The sequence below is a fragment of the Felis catus genome, chromosome C2 (genome assembly GCF_018350175.1).
Source record: "Felis catus isolate Fca126 chromosome C2, F.catus_Fca126_mat1.0, whole genome shotgun sequence".
Classification (NCBI taxonomy): Eukaryota; Metazoa; Chordata; class Mammalia; order Carnivora; family Felidae; genus Felis; species Felis catus.
Window position 1 is genome coordinate 99,191,908 of NC_058376.1, and position 13,434 is coordinate 99,205,341.

Consider the following 13,434-nt stretch of genomic DNA (forward strand, 5'->3'; position numbering starts at 1 on the left):
AATCAATTTATTTGCCACAGCCACTTGATTCCAAGATAAATTAATACCAGAACAGGGGCTTTTCAACTTCTGGAATTACAGGTCATTAATACATTTTTTGTGAAGAAGACAAGAAAGTGAGAAAGGATGACAATGGAAGGCAGGGCCTGCTGTGGAGCATACAAACCAACATTGATTCTGGCATAATTTTATCCAGGGAATACATTAACAATGATGAAAGTAAGCAGTGATATAATAAACACATGGAATAAAGGAAAAGTACAGTCAGTTTCCTGAATAAAGTCACTGAAGGTTTGGAGACTAATTATCTCTCCACTTGTAGGAGCTTAGAGAAGAGCTGTTATAACAGGTCTGAGTGATGTCAACAGAAGAACAAGCTGACATATGCCAGCAACCTCCAGAGCCTCCCATTTATAACATGTCTACTTCTCTGACCAGTAAGTTTATAGGCTTATGGATATAGTCTGCTCCCTGACCCAATAAATAGTTAAGAGTATTACAGAAACAGGGACACTCTCTATTGGACACTCTGTGCTGGTCACGATGAATGCTGACCAGGTATGTCTGTCCTAAGCCATCAGATAATGAGGGTTAGGGGTGAGGGGTTATGTTTACTTGACTAGATGCCTGTCTATATTTTTTCCCCAATAAGCCCTGTATCTTCACTAATGGTGTTTGCCATGTGCCCTTTACACAGGGTTTTCAGTTCTTTCCACACTCACTCTTGTGTTGACCAGATGCCTTTTGTGATCATTTGAGCTGAATTCTTGGTGAACTAAGTATTATCTTCAAAATATTTTTTCACTTCTCAAATATGAATCTTATTTCCATTCAACCAAATTTCAGGATTCCCTTTTATTTATCTGACATGGATTACCAACCATGGTTATAAACTTTATTTATTATTTTTCAATCAACACCAACCGTACATAGGCTTCTTTACCTGGAGACTTGAAAATATAATGTACCAGATAACCTCAAATAATTCACTGAAATATTAAACAATCACAGTTACCCTCCTTTCCCTAACATCTGCATGTTATTTGGACCCTTTGTGGATTAAGCTAAAGGGGAAATAATTTAAATGATTGAAAATGGGTCTGTAATAGAATCATATTTGGCTTTGATGGGGCTTTAACAACCAGTCAAGATGTAAGATATAACAAGCAGCCTTGGTTTTCTCTGTCAGGTGGTCCTGAAAAGCTGTTCTGCATATTGCCAATGAAGTGCTATGTTGTGACAGTTTTGCTAATGGAATGAGTCAGAAACTGTTTGGGAACTCCAGACAACAACTTGAGAGCGGTTGCCTTTTCTCTTTGTCTCTGTTTTAATTAACCACAATTCCAAACCTTGTGAGCTATTTTCCAATAAGCCAATACATAAAGGGGTATCAAGAGTGCAGTACATTTCCTGCAGATTTGAAAGCCTTACAATTTCTAAAGCAGATCTGCTCAATATGTTTCACATAGAAATAAACTAAGTGGACCTTTATTTTCATTTTAATTGCTAGCACTGGCCATTTTAAGGGGAGGAACCATTTTTTGATTAAACTAATTTTTCAGACACTAAAATAAATTGCACTGAAGCATGCAACCTTTCCAAATCTATTTTTTTAATTGTCAACATAACACACTGCGTTATTTTAGACCTTAAACATAATTAAATGTCAGAAAATGTCATATGAGTTTTGTTTCAGTAATGATTTGTTAATTATTCTACCAGGGTACTTAAAAATTCTTTAGATATCATAGTCTTTGCTTCAAGATCCTCAGACTTTGTTAAGTATATAATCATTAAATGAGCTTCTGCACTTCCTTTAGTATCTTTATTTTCTGGTTCTTTAGGCACAGGAGAACAGCTTCAGCATGACCAAAAATCCAAATACACAAGGCGTATTAGAGTACCTTGTCTCTTTTATATAAACTTTACCAGATTGAAAATTACAAATGAACTGGGTCTACTAAAGTGGAAACAAAGTACATATTCATCTATTTATCAGTCTATCTGTTTTCTCTAAGCATCTATACGAGATGATTTATTAATCCAGAATCATGAGAACTTGGGTTCTGAGCATTAAGCACTCTCTCTCTCTCTCTCTCTCTCTCAGATAACAATTATAACAGCCTTAAATGTTGCCAGATTTAGCAATCGTTTATTTGTGTATATGGGATATCAGGGGGCCACCCAACTTGCCTAATTCCATGATACTAGAAGTCTTTTAATAAGAACAAAATTGTATATTCTGCAGTACAAGGTCAGACACAAACTTCAAATACATCTAGGAAAAAGAAACACTTTGGTTTGAATTCACACTTACATACAAGTGATTGACATGAGAACCTTTCCTGACAAATTTTGATAGGTGAGTATTTGAGTTACTTGTTGAGAGAGCATCAAAGAGGAAGAATACTGAAGATGAAAGTTTGCCTTGAAACAACTCTACATATGTTTCATATAAGAAGTCACTTAAAAATATGCAACTGTACAAGATTAAGTTTTCCCAATTCTACCTTCACTACTAACTGCTTTGATTTGAATCATTCATTGTTTCACTATAGTTGAAAAACTCAGGTCAGTTAACACTAGAATCTCCTGGTTTAAGAGTGTTAGCCTATAGATTTTGATGTGGGAAAGATAAAAATAAACACAGAATCTTGGGGCGCCTGGGTGGCGCAGTCGGTTAAGCGTCCGACTTCAGCCAGGTCACGATCTCGCGGTCCGTGAGTTTGAGCCCCGCGTCGGGCTCTGGGCTGATGGCTCAGAGCCTGGAGCCTGTTTCCGATTCTGTGTCTCCCTCTCTCTCTGCCCTCCCCCGTTCATGCTCTGTCTCTCTCTGTCCCAAAAAAATAAATAAATGTTGAAAAAATAAATAAATAAATAAACACAGAATCCTATGATACTTTATGTCTTTCCAGGTGATTCTGCTACATTTTCAAGGGTGAGATTCATTCCCTAAAGCCTTAAAATCATTTGGTTCATCCTCCATGATGAAAGCATTCAGAACAAATCTCACCTTATCACTGTCCTTAAGATCTGCTCAGAATTGTTTTACACTGCTTTGACTATCTGGCTTCAACTATTCCAGACCCTCTATACATCTTACCAAAGTTATTCTCTCCAAACCACACTCAACTGTTTGGTGTTTTCTAAGTTATCCATGCTTTTTCATGCTCAATGAAACCCAAATCCCACAAGTTGTATTGTTTCTCAGCTCCAATCCACTTGTCTTTACCCTACTTTGTGAGACTTAACTCTGTATTTTTCCATGACCACCTGGTGCAATGTAAGGCTTTGTCAATAAAGGATGCAGGAAAGCCACTGCGAGACCATAACAAAGAATAGGCTTCTCTTTTTGGTCCAAAGGGATTCCACCCTCCTCCTGTAATACAGCAGCTAGTGGCTAAAGGGTGGTCTAGCGACACTCACCCTCCATCTTCTGGACCGACTCTTGCCAGCAGGCACCGCAGGGAGCACTTCACCCACACAGCCCTGGTTCTTGTGGACCAACTCTGGTCCAGCAGGTTTCTTAGTCCCATACGAGGCTGTGCCCCAAACCATCTTGAGCCCCGACTTTCTGGTGTATTTCTTCACCAGCAGCAAGTCGCTTGTTCACACTCTCCAATGAGGTTTGACTTATTCTGGGGTTGGGTTGGGAGTTGGGGTGGTACACTTTTTCAAATTTGTTCCACATTTGGGTGTTCTCCCTCATTCTTAGAGGTAGTAGCAATTTCTGTATTTATTATTTCTTTATACTTCTCGGTTCTCTTTTTCCTCTTTTAGCCCAAAATGTGGCTAAATGTTAATGGTTAACAATTCTATTTTCCTGTTCAGATTAACCAATGTGGTTTCTGTCTTCTGATTAGACTCTGATGAACACACTTTTCTTTTTACCTGGTATCTCCCCCCCCCCCTTTTATGCTGATATCTTTCAACAAGATACAATGTAAGATCTCTGCCAGACCTAAATCCCTTCTGTGTTGCTGTGGGCCTCAGGCAAAGTCAGTCACTCCTCATTATTCACTGTGTGCAAACATATATTTGTAATACTTATCAAAATGGATACTTTGAACTGAAATCACATCTATACATATTCCCTCCTTCTTTATATGTGGAGCTACTGACTAATATACCATGTCTTTTTTAAAATCTTTGCTACTCCAAAGGTTAACACAATAGGTTTTTAATAAATATCATTGCTTGAAGAAAAGCATGTTAAGAAGCATGCATTAAAGCCCAGTGAGTCCCTAAGATTTGTCATTTTGATTGTAAAGAGACATCAGAGCTAGCATTAGATGTTTTGGAATTTGATGCAATATGCACAATATTTTAGTAACTTATAGCATATTATGTATGTTTCTTCCTTGTGTTATACCATGTATTTTAAGAAGTACTCTGGGGAGGAGCCAAGATGGCGGAACAGCATGGAAGCTTTTTGTGTGTCTCGCGTCTGTAAAATACAGCCAGACCAACAATAAAACATCCAACACACCTAGAAAACTGATTGGAGGATTAACACAACAATCTGCACAACCTGAACCACAGAATTCAGCAGGTACGCGGTGCGGAGAGGTGAACTTGGAGAGTGAGAAGGCACAGAAAGGGAGGTGCTTTTGCGAGCAGAGAGAGGATGGAGACTAGGTGGGGGGAGGAATACGGGAAAAGCACCCCTCCCCAAAAGCAGCTGGAGAGAAAGTGGAAAATTGGAAACAGCCGCTGGGACTAAACTAAAAAGGGAGAAAGGAGAAAGGAGAGGGTTTAAATTCCATTAAGACTGTAAACAAGGGGAGCGCAAAGGCTGCAACTCCGCAGCTCGATACCTGGCGGTGCTCTGGTGTGAAGGTGAATCCCCAGGAGCAGAGTGGGGTCCGGGAGGTTCTCGGGACACATGGAGAAAAACGGTTCCACTGCTGGAAGGACATTTGGTAGAGACTGTTGAGGCCACCAGGTCCCAGCAGACCCCAGAGAACGGCCACATTTGCTGGTGCTGGAACAAGGTCCTTAAGGGTGAAGGCTGGTGCCAGGTGTGTGTTGTGATTTTCCATAATCCCTGAAACACTGCTGCCACACTATCTCACCAACTTTTTCTGGGGCAGGCTGGCACCTGGCCAGAGTCTCAGGGCACAGGCAGCAGCAGGGTCCAGCAAGCATTCCTGGGTGCAGCCAACATTCGGCCATTGCTCATTTGGCCACTGCTTGGTGAGGCCCTCCTGCAGAGGGCGGAATGGGTCAAAGCCGCAGTCCTTTGGAAGTCAGGGGCTGGGGAAAACAGCTGCATCTGAGACAAAACTTGGGAGAGAGGTACTGCCTGGGGCCTGGTCACAGACAGTGAAAAAGTGGGGAGTGGATGAAAGCTGAAGACAGTGGATGGCCATTTTCACCACTCCCGCACATGCGCATAAGCACCTATGAGCACTGCAACAATCCACTACAGTGGAATAGCAGCGCCATCTAGTGGAGATTGGAGTCATTACACTGAGCCCCGCCCAACTGAGCCAACTTCGCCCCTCAAGAACACAAGTCTCACCGCTGGCTTAGTTTATGGACTATAAAGTGCTACATAGACTGACTTCTAGAGGAAAACGAAGTAATTTCAGTCCTACTTCAGTCTGTTAGCTGGTCCATCTATTCAATTTTCTTTTTTTTCTCTTTTACACTTCTTTTTCTTGAATACAGAGAAAAAATTCATTTTTATTTTCAATTTTTATTGAAAATATTTTCTTTTTTATTACTATATGTTTTACTTTTGTGCAAAATTTTTCAAATTTTATTTTACTTCCATCATTTTATTTTAATCTTCTTCAGTGTATTCACCTTTTCAAATTTTCAAACAATTTATTTTCTTTCCTTTTCTTCGTTTTTTGTTTCTTTTCTTTTTCTTGAATGCAAAAAGAGAAAAACTTCATTTTTACTTTTAATTTCTATTAAAATATTTTTAATTTTTATTACTATAATTTTTGCTTTTATGTAAGTTATTTCAAATTCTATTTTACTTCCATCATTTTATTTTAGTCTACAACAGTGTATTCACTTTTTCAAAATTTCAAACGATTTCCTTTTTTTCTTTTTTCTTTTTTTTATCTTTCCCTCTTTTTTGTTTCTTTTTCTTGAATATAGAAAAAGAAAAAATTCATATTTATTTTTAATTTTTATTAAAAATATTTTTCTTTAATTATTTTCTACAATATTCTTTACTTTTGTGTATATTTTTTTCAAATTTTATTTTACTCCCATCATCTCATTTTAGTCTATTTCATTGTATTCATTTTTTCAAATTCTCAAACGATTTCCTTCCCCCCCTTTTTTTTTCTCTAATCTGTCAAACCACTTACAACACCCAGACCAAAACACACCTAGGATCTAGCATCATTTATTCGATTGATGTGTGTGTGTGTTTATTTTTTTTTAATTTTAATATTTTTTTAATTTTATTTTTTAATTTTAATTTTTCTACCTCATTAATTCCTTTTCTCCCTTCAAAATGACAAAACAAAGGAATTCACCCCAAAAGAAAGAGCACGAAGAAACGACAGCCAGGGATTTAAACAACACAGATACAAGCAAGATGTCTGAAACAGAATTTAGAATCATGATAAGAAGAATACTAGCTGGAGTCGAAAATAGATTAGAATCCCTTTCTTCAGAGATAAAAGAAGTAAAAAATAGCCAGGATGAAATTAAAAATTCTATAACTGAGCTGCAATCATGGATGGATGCAGCAGCAGCAAGGATGGATGAGGCAGAATAGAGAATAAGCGATATAGAAGACAAACTCATAGAGAATAATGAAGCTGAAAAAAAGAGGGAGATGAAGGCAAAAGAGCACGATTTAAGAATTAGAGAAATCAGTGACTCATTAAAAAGGAACATCAGAATCATAGGGGTCCCAGAAGAGTAATAGAGAGAAATAGGGGTAGAAGGGTTATGTGAGCAAATCACAGCAGAAACCTTTCCTAACCTGGGGAAAGACACAGACGTCAAAATCCAGGAAGCACAGAGGACCCTCATTAGTTAAACAAAAACCGACCATCAACAAGGCATATCATAGTCAAATTCACAAAATACTCAGGCAAAGAGAGACTCATAAAACAACCAAGGGAAAAACAGGGAAGGGAAGACAGATCAGGTTTGCAGCAGACCTATCCACAGAAACTTGACAGACCAGGAGTGGCAATATATATTCAATGTGCTGAATCAGAAAAATATGCCGCCAAGAATTCTTTATCCAGCAAGGCTGTCATTCAAAATAGAAGGAGAGATTAATAGCTTCCCAAATAAAAACTAAAGGAGTTCGTGACCACTAAACCAGCACTGCAAGAAATTTTTAGGGGGACTCTCTGAGGGGAGAAAAGATGAAAATATATATATATATATTATATAAATATATATATGTGTGTATATATATATAAAGTATATTATATATAATATATACACACATATATGTATACATTTATATATATATACATATATATCCATTTATATATATATTTTTTCATCTTTTCTACTCTTTGTTACTTTTGGTGTTTATATATGTGTGTGTGTGTGTGTGTGTGTTTATGTATATATATGTTTATGTGTATATATACATATGTTTACATATATGTATATATGTACATTTATATGTGTGTGTTTATATATGTATATTTATATACTATATACATTAATTATATATATAATATATATATAATATATATATAAACACCAAAAACAACAAAGATTAGAAAGGACCAGAGAACACCATCAGAAACACCAACTCTACAAGCATCATAATGGCAATAAATTCATATCTTTCAGTACTCACTCTAAATGTCAATGGACTCAATGCTCCAATCAAAAGACATAGGGTAACAGAATGGATGAGAAAATAAGATCCATCGATATGCTGTTTACAAGAGACCCACTTTAGACCTAGAGACACCTTCAGATTGAAAATAAGGGGATGGAGAACCATCTATCATGCTAATGGTCAACAAAAGAAAGCCAGAGTAGCCATACTTACATCAGACAACCTAGACTTTAAAATCAAGACTGTATCAAGAGATGCAGAAGGGCATTATATCATAATCAAGGGGTCTATAGACCAAGAAGACCTGACAATTGTAAACATATATTCGCCAAATGTGAGAGCACCCAAATATATAAATCAATTAATCACAAACATAAAGAAACTCATCAATAGCAATATGATAACAGTAGGAGACTTCAACACAGCACTCACAGCAATGGACAGATCATCTAATCAAAAAATCAACAAGGAAACAATGGCTTTGAGTGACACACTAGACCAGATGGACTTAACAAATATTTTCAGAACATTTCATCCTAAAGTAGCAGAATGTACATTCTTCTCCAATGCACATGTAACGTTCTCCAGAAGAGACCATATACTGGGACACAAATAAGCCATAAGTAAGTATAAAAACACTGAGATCATACCGTGCATGTTTTCAGACCACAACGCTATGAAACTCTAAATCAACCACAAGAAAAAAAATGGAAAGGTAACAAATACTTGAAGACTGAAGAACATCCTACTAAAGAATGAATGGGCTAACCAAGTAGTTAAACAGGAAATTAAAAAGTATATGCAAGTCAATGAAAATGATAACACCACAACCCAAAACCTCTGGGACACAGCAAAGGCAGTCATAAGAGGAAAGTGTATAGCAATACAGGCCTTCCTAGAGAAGGAAGAAAGATCTCAGATACACAACCTAAACTTACACCTAAGGAGCTGGAAAAACAATAACAAATAAAACCCCAAACCAGCAGAAGACAGGGAATAATAAAGATTAGAGCAGAAATTAATGCTATCAAAACCAAACAAATAGTAGAACAGATTAATGAAATCAGAAGTTGGTTCTTTGAAAGAATTAACAAAATTGATAAACCACTATGCAGTTTGATCAAAAAGAAAAAGGAAAGGACCCAAATAAATAAAATCAAGAATGAAAGGGGAGAGATCACAACCAACACAGCAGAAATAAGAACAATAATAAGAGAATATTATGAGCAATTATATGCCAATAAAATGGGTGATCTGGAAGAAATGGACAAATTCCTAGAAACATATATACTACTAAAACTGAAACAGGAAGAAATAGAAAATTTGAACAGACCCATAAGCAGTAAGGAAATCAAATTAGTAATCAAAAATCTGCCAAAAAACAAGAGTCCAGGGTCAGATGGCTTTCCAGGGGAATTCTACCAAACATTTAAGGAAGAGTTAACACCTATTCTCTTGAAGGTGTTCCAAAAAATAGAAATGGAAGGCAAATTCCAAACTCTTTCTATGAAGCCAGCATGAACTTGATTCCAAAACCAGACATAGACCCCACTAAAAAGGAGAACTTTAGACCAATTTCCCTGATGAACATGGATGCAAAAATCCTCAACAAATATTAGCCAACCGGATCCAACAATACATTAAAAAAATTATTCAGGGGGATCCTGGGAAGATGGCAGCGTAGGAGGATGCTGGGCTCACCACGCATCCTGCTGATCACTTACATTCCACCTACACCGGCCTAAATAGCCCAGAAAACTGCCAGAAGACTAGCAGAATGGAGTCTCCAGAGCCAAGCGCAAACGAAAGGCCCACAGAAGAGGGTAGGGAGGGCGGCAAGGCAGTGCGCGCTACACGGACTGGCAGGAGGGAGCTGGGGCGGAGGTGCGGCCTGCGGCCAAGCAGAGACCCCGAGACTGGCTGGCAAAAGCAGAGGGGCCAGATGGAGTGTGTTCCAACAGCAAGAGGGACTTGATATCTGGAAGGTTATAAGCTAACAGCTCTGCTCGGAGAACGGGCTGGAAGACAACGGGAGGAGAATTGTTGAGCCCTGGACGACAGAGCTCAGCTTGGCGGGGAACAAAGGCGCTAGCCAGCGCCACCTCCCTCGCCCATCACCCAGCCAACATCCCAAAGGGAACCAGTTCCTGCCAGGGAACTTGCTTGCACCGCGCAAACACCCAATGTTATGCTTCTGTGGATCCATCCCTCCAGCGAGTCTGACTCCCGGTGCCACAGGGCCCTCCCGAAGCGGATCTCTGAAGGAAAAGTGAGCTGAGCCTGCCCCTCCAGCCCCTGTGCACCTTGCCGATTCACCGCAGCTAATATGCCAGATCCCCAACACCACAAGCCTGGCAGTGTGCAAGTAGCCCAGATGGGCCACACCACCCCACAGTGAGTCCCACCCCTAGGAGAGGGGAAGAGAAGGCACACACCAGTCGGACTGTGGCCCCAGCGGTGGGCAGGGGGCAGACATCAGGTCGGACTGCGGCCCCACCCACCGCTCAAGGTATTCAAGACAGCACAGGGGAAGTGCCCCGCAGTTCCGCACCACTCCAGGGACTATCCAAAATGATGAAACGGAAGAATTCCCCTCAAAAAAACATCCAGGAAATAACAACAACTAACGAACTGATCAAAAACGATTTAAACAATATAACAGAAAGTGAATTTAGAATAATACTCATAAAATTAATCGCTGGGCTTGAAAACAGTATAAAGGACAGCAGAGAATCTCTTGCTACAGAGATCAAGGGACTAAGGAACAGCCAGGAGGAGCTAAAAAATGCTATCAATGAGCTGCAAAATAAAATGGAGATAACCACGGCTGGGATTGAAGACGCAGAGGAGAGAATCGGTGAACTGGAAGATAAAATTATGAAAAAAGAATCTGAGAGAAAGAGAGATAAAAAAAATCCAAGATATGAGGGGAAAATTAGAGAACTAAGTGATGCACTAAAGAGAAATAATCTACGCATAATTGGTATTCCAGAGGAGGAAGAGAGAGGGAAAGGTGCTGAAGGTGTACTTGAAGAAATCATAGCTAAGAACTTCCCTGATCTGGGGAAGGAAAAAGGCATTGAAATCCAAGAGGCACAGAGAACTCCCCTCACACGTAACTTTAATCGATCTTCTGCATGACATATCATAGTGAAACTGGCAAAATACAAGGATAAAGAGAAAATTCTGAAAGCAGCTAGGGATAAACAAGCTCTAACATATAAAGGGAGACCTATAAGACTCGTGACTGATCTCTCTACTGAAACTTGGCAGGCCAGAAAGGAATGGCACGAGATCTTCCATGTGATGAACAGAAAAAATACGCAGCTGAGAATCCTTTATCCAGCAAGTCTGTCATTTAGAATAGAAGGAGAGATAAAGGTTTTCCCAACAAACAAAAACTGAAGGAATTCATCACCACTCAACCAGCCCTACAAGAGATCCTAAGGGGGATCCTGTGAGACAAAGTACCAGAGACATCACTACAAGCATGAAACCTACGGACATCACAATGACTCTAAACCCATATCTTTCTATAATAACACTGAATGTAAATGGACTAAATGCGCCAACCAGAAGACATAGGGTATCAGAATGGATAAAAAAACAAGACCTATCTATTTGCTGTCTACAAGAGACTCATTTTAGACCTGAGGACACCTTCAGATTGAGAGTGAGGGGATGGAGAACTATTTATCATACCACTGGAAGTCAAAAGAAAGCTGGAGTAGCCATACTTATATCAGACAAACTAGACTTTCAATTAAAGGCTGTAGCAAGAGATGAAGAAGGGCATTTTATAATAATTACAGGGTCTATCCATCAGGAAGAGCTAACAATTATAAATGTTTATGCGCCGAATACAGGAGCCCCCAAATATATAAAACAATTACTCACAAACATAAGTAACCTTACTGATAAGAATGTGGTAATTGCAGGGGACTTTAACACTCCACTTACAGAAATGGATAAATCATCTAGACACACGATCAATAAAGAAACAAGGACCCTGAATGATACATTGGATCAGATGGACTTGACAGATATATTTAGAACTCTGCATCCCAAAGCAACAGAATATACTTTCTTCTCGAGTGCACATGGAACATTCTCCAAGATAGATCACATACTGGGTCACAAAACAGCCCTTCATAAGTATACAAGAATTGAAATCATACCATGCATACTTTCAGACCACAATGCTATGAAGCTTGAAATCAACCACAGGAAAAGTCTGGAAAACCTCCAAAAACATGGAGGTTAAAGAACACCCTACTAAAGAATGAATGGGTCAACCAGGCAATTAGAGAAGAAATTTAAAAATATATGGAAACAAACGAAAATGAAAATACAACAATCCAAATGCTTTGGGATGCAGTGAAGGCAGTCCTGAGAGGAAAATACATTGCAATCCAGGCCTATCTCAAGAAACAAGAAAAATCCCAAATACAAAATCTAACAGCACACCTAAAGGAAATAGAAGCAGAACAGCAAAGGCATCCTAAACTCAGCAGAAGAAGAGAAATAATAAAGATCAGAGCAGAAATAAACAATATAGAATCTAAAAAAACTGTAGAGCAGATCAACGAAACCAAGAGTCGGTTTTTTGAAAAAATAAACAAAATTGATAAACCTCTAGCCAGGCTTCTCAAAAAGAAAAGGGAGATGACCCAAATAGATAAAATCATGACTGAAAATGCAATTATTACAACCAATCCCTCAGAGATACAAGCAATTATCAGGGAATACTATGAAAAATTATATGCCAAAAAACTGGACAACCTGGAAAAAATGGACAAATTCCTAAACACCCACACAAAACTCAATCAGGAGTAAATAGAAATCTTGAACAGACCCATAACCAGTGAAGAAATTGAATCAGTCATCAAAAATCTCCCAACAAATAAGAGTCCAGGACCAGATGGCTCCCAGGGGAATTATACCAGACGTTTAAAGCAGAGATAACACCTATCCTTCTCAAGGTTTTCCAAAAAATAGAAAGGGAAGGAAAACTTACAGACTCATTCTATGAACCCACTATTACTTTGATTCCTAAACCAGACAGAGACCCAGTAAAAAAAGAGAACTACAGGCCAATTTCCCTGATGAATACGGATGCAAAAATTCTCAATAAGATACTAGGAAATCAAATTCAACAGCATATAAAGAGAATTATTCACCATGATGAAGTGGGATTCATTCCTGGGATGCAGGGCTGGTTCAACATTCGCAAATCAATCAATGTGATACATCACATTAATAAAAGAAAAGAACGATATGATCCTGTAAATCGATGCAGAAAAGGCCTTTGACAAAATTCAGCAACCTTTCTTAATAAAAACCCTCGAGGGGCGCCTGGGTGGCGCAGTCGGTTAAAGGTCCGACTTCAGCCAGGTCACGATCTCGCGGTCCGTGAGTTCGAGCCCCGCGTCAGGTTCTGGGCTGATGGCTCAGAGCCTGGAGCCTGTTTCCGATTCTGTGTCTCCCTCTCTCTCTGCCCCGCCCCCGTTCATGCTCTGTCTCTCTCTGTCCCAAAAATAAATAAACGTTGAAAAAAAAATTAAATTAAAACCCTCGAGAAAGTCGGGATAGAAGGAACATACTTAAAGATCACAAAAGCCATTTATGAAAAGCCCACAGCTAACATCATC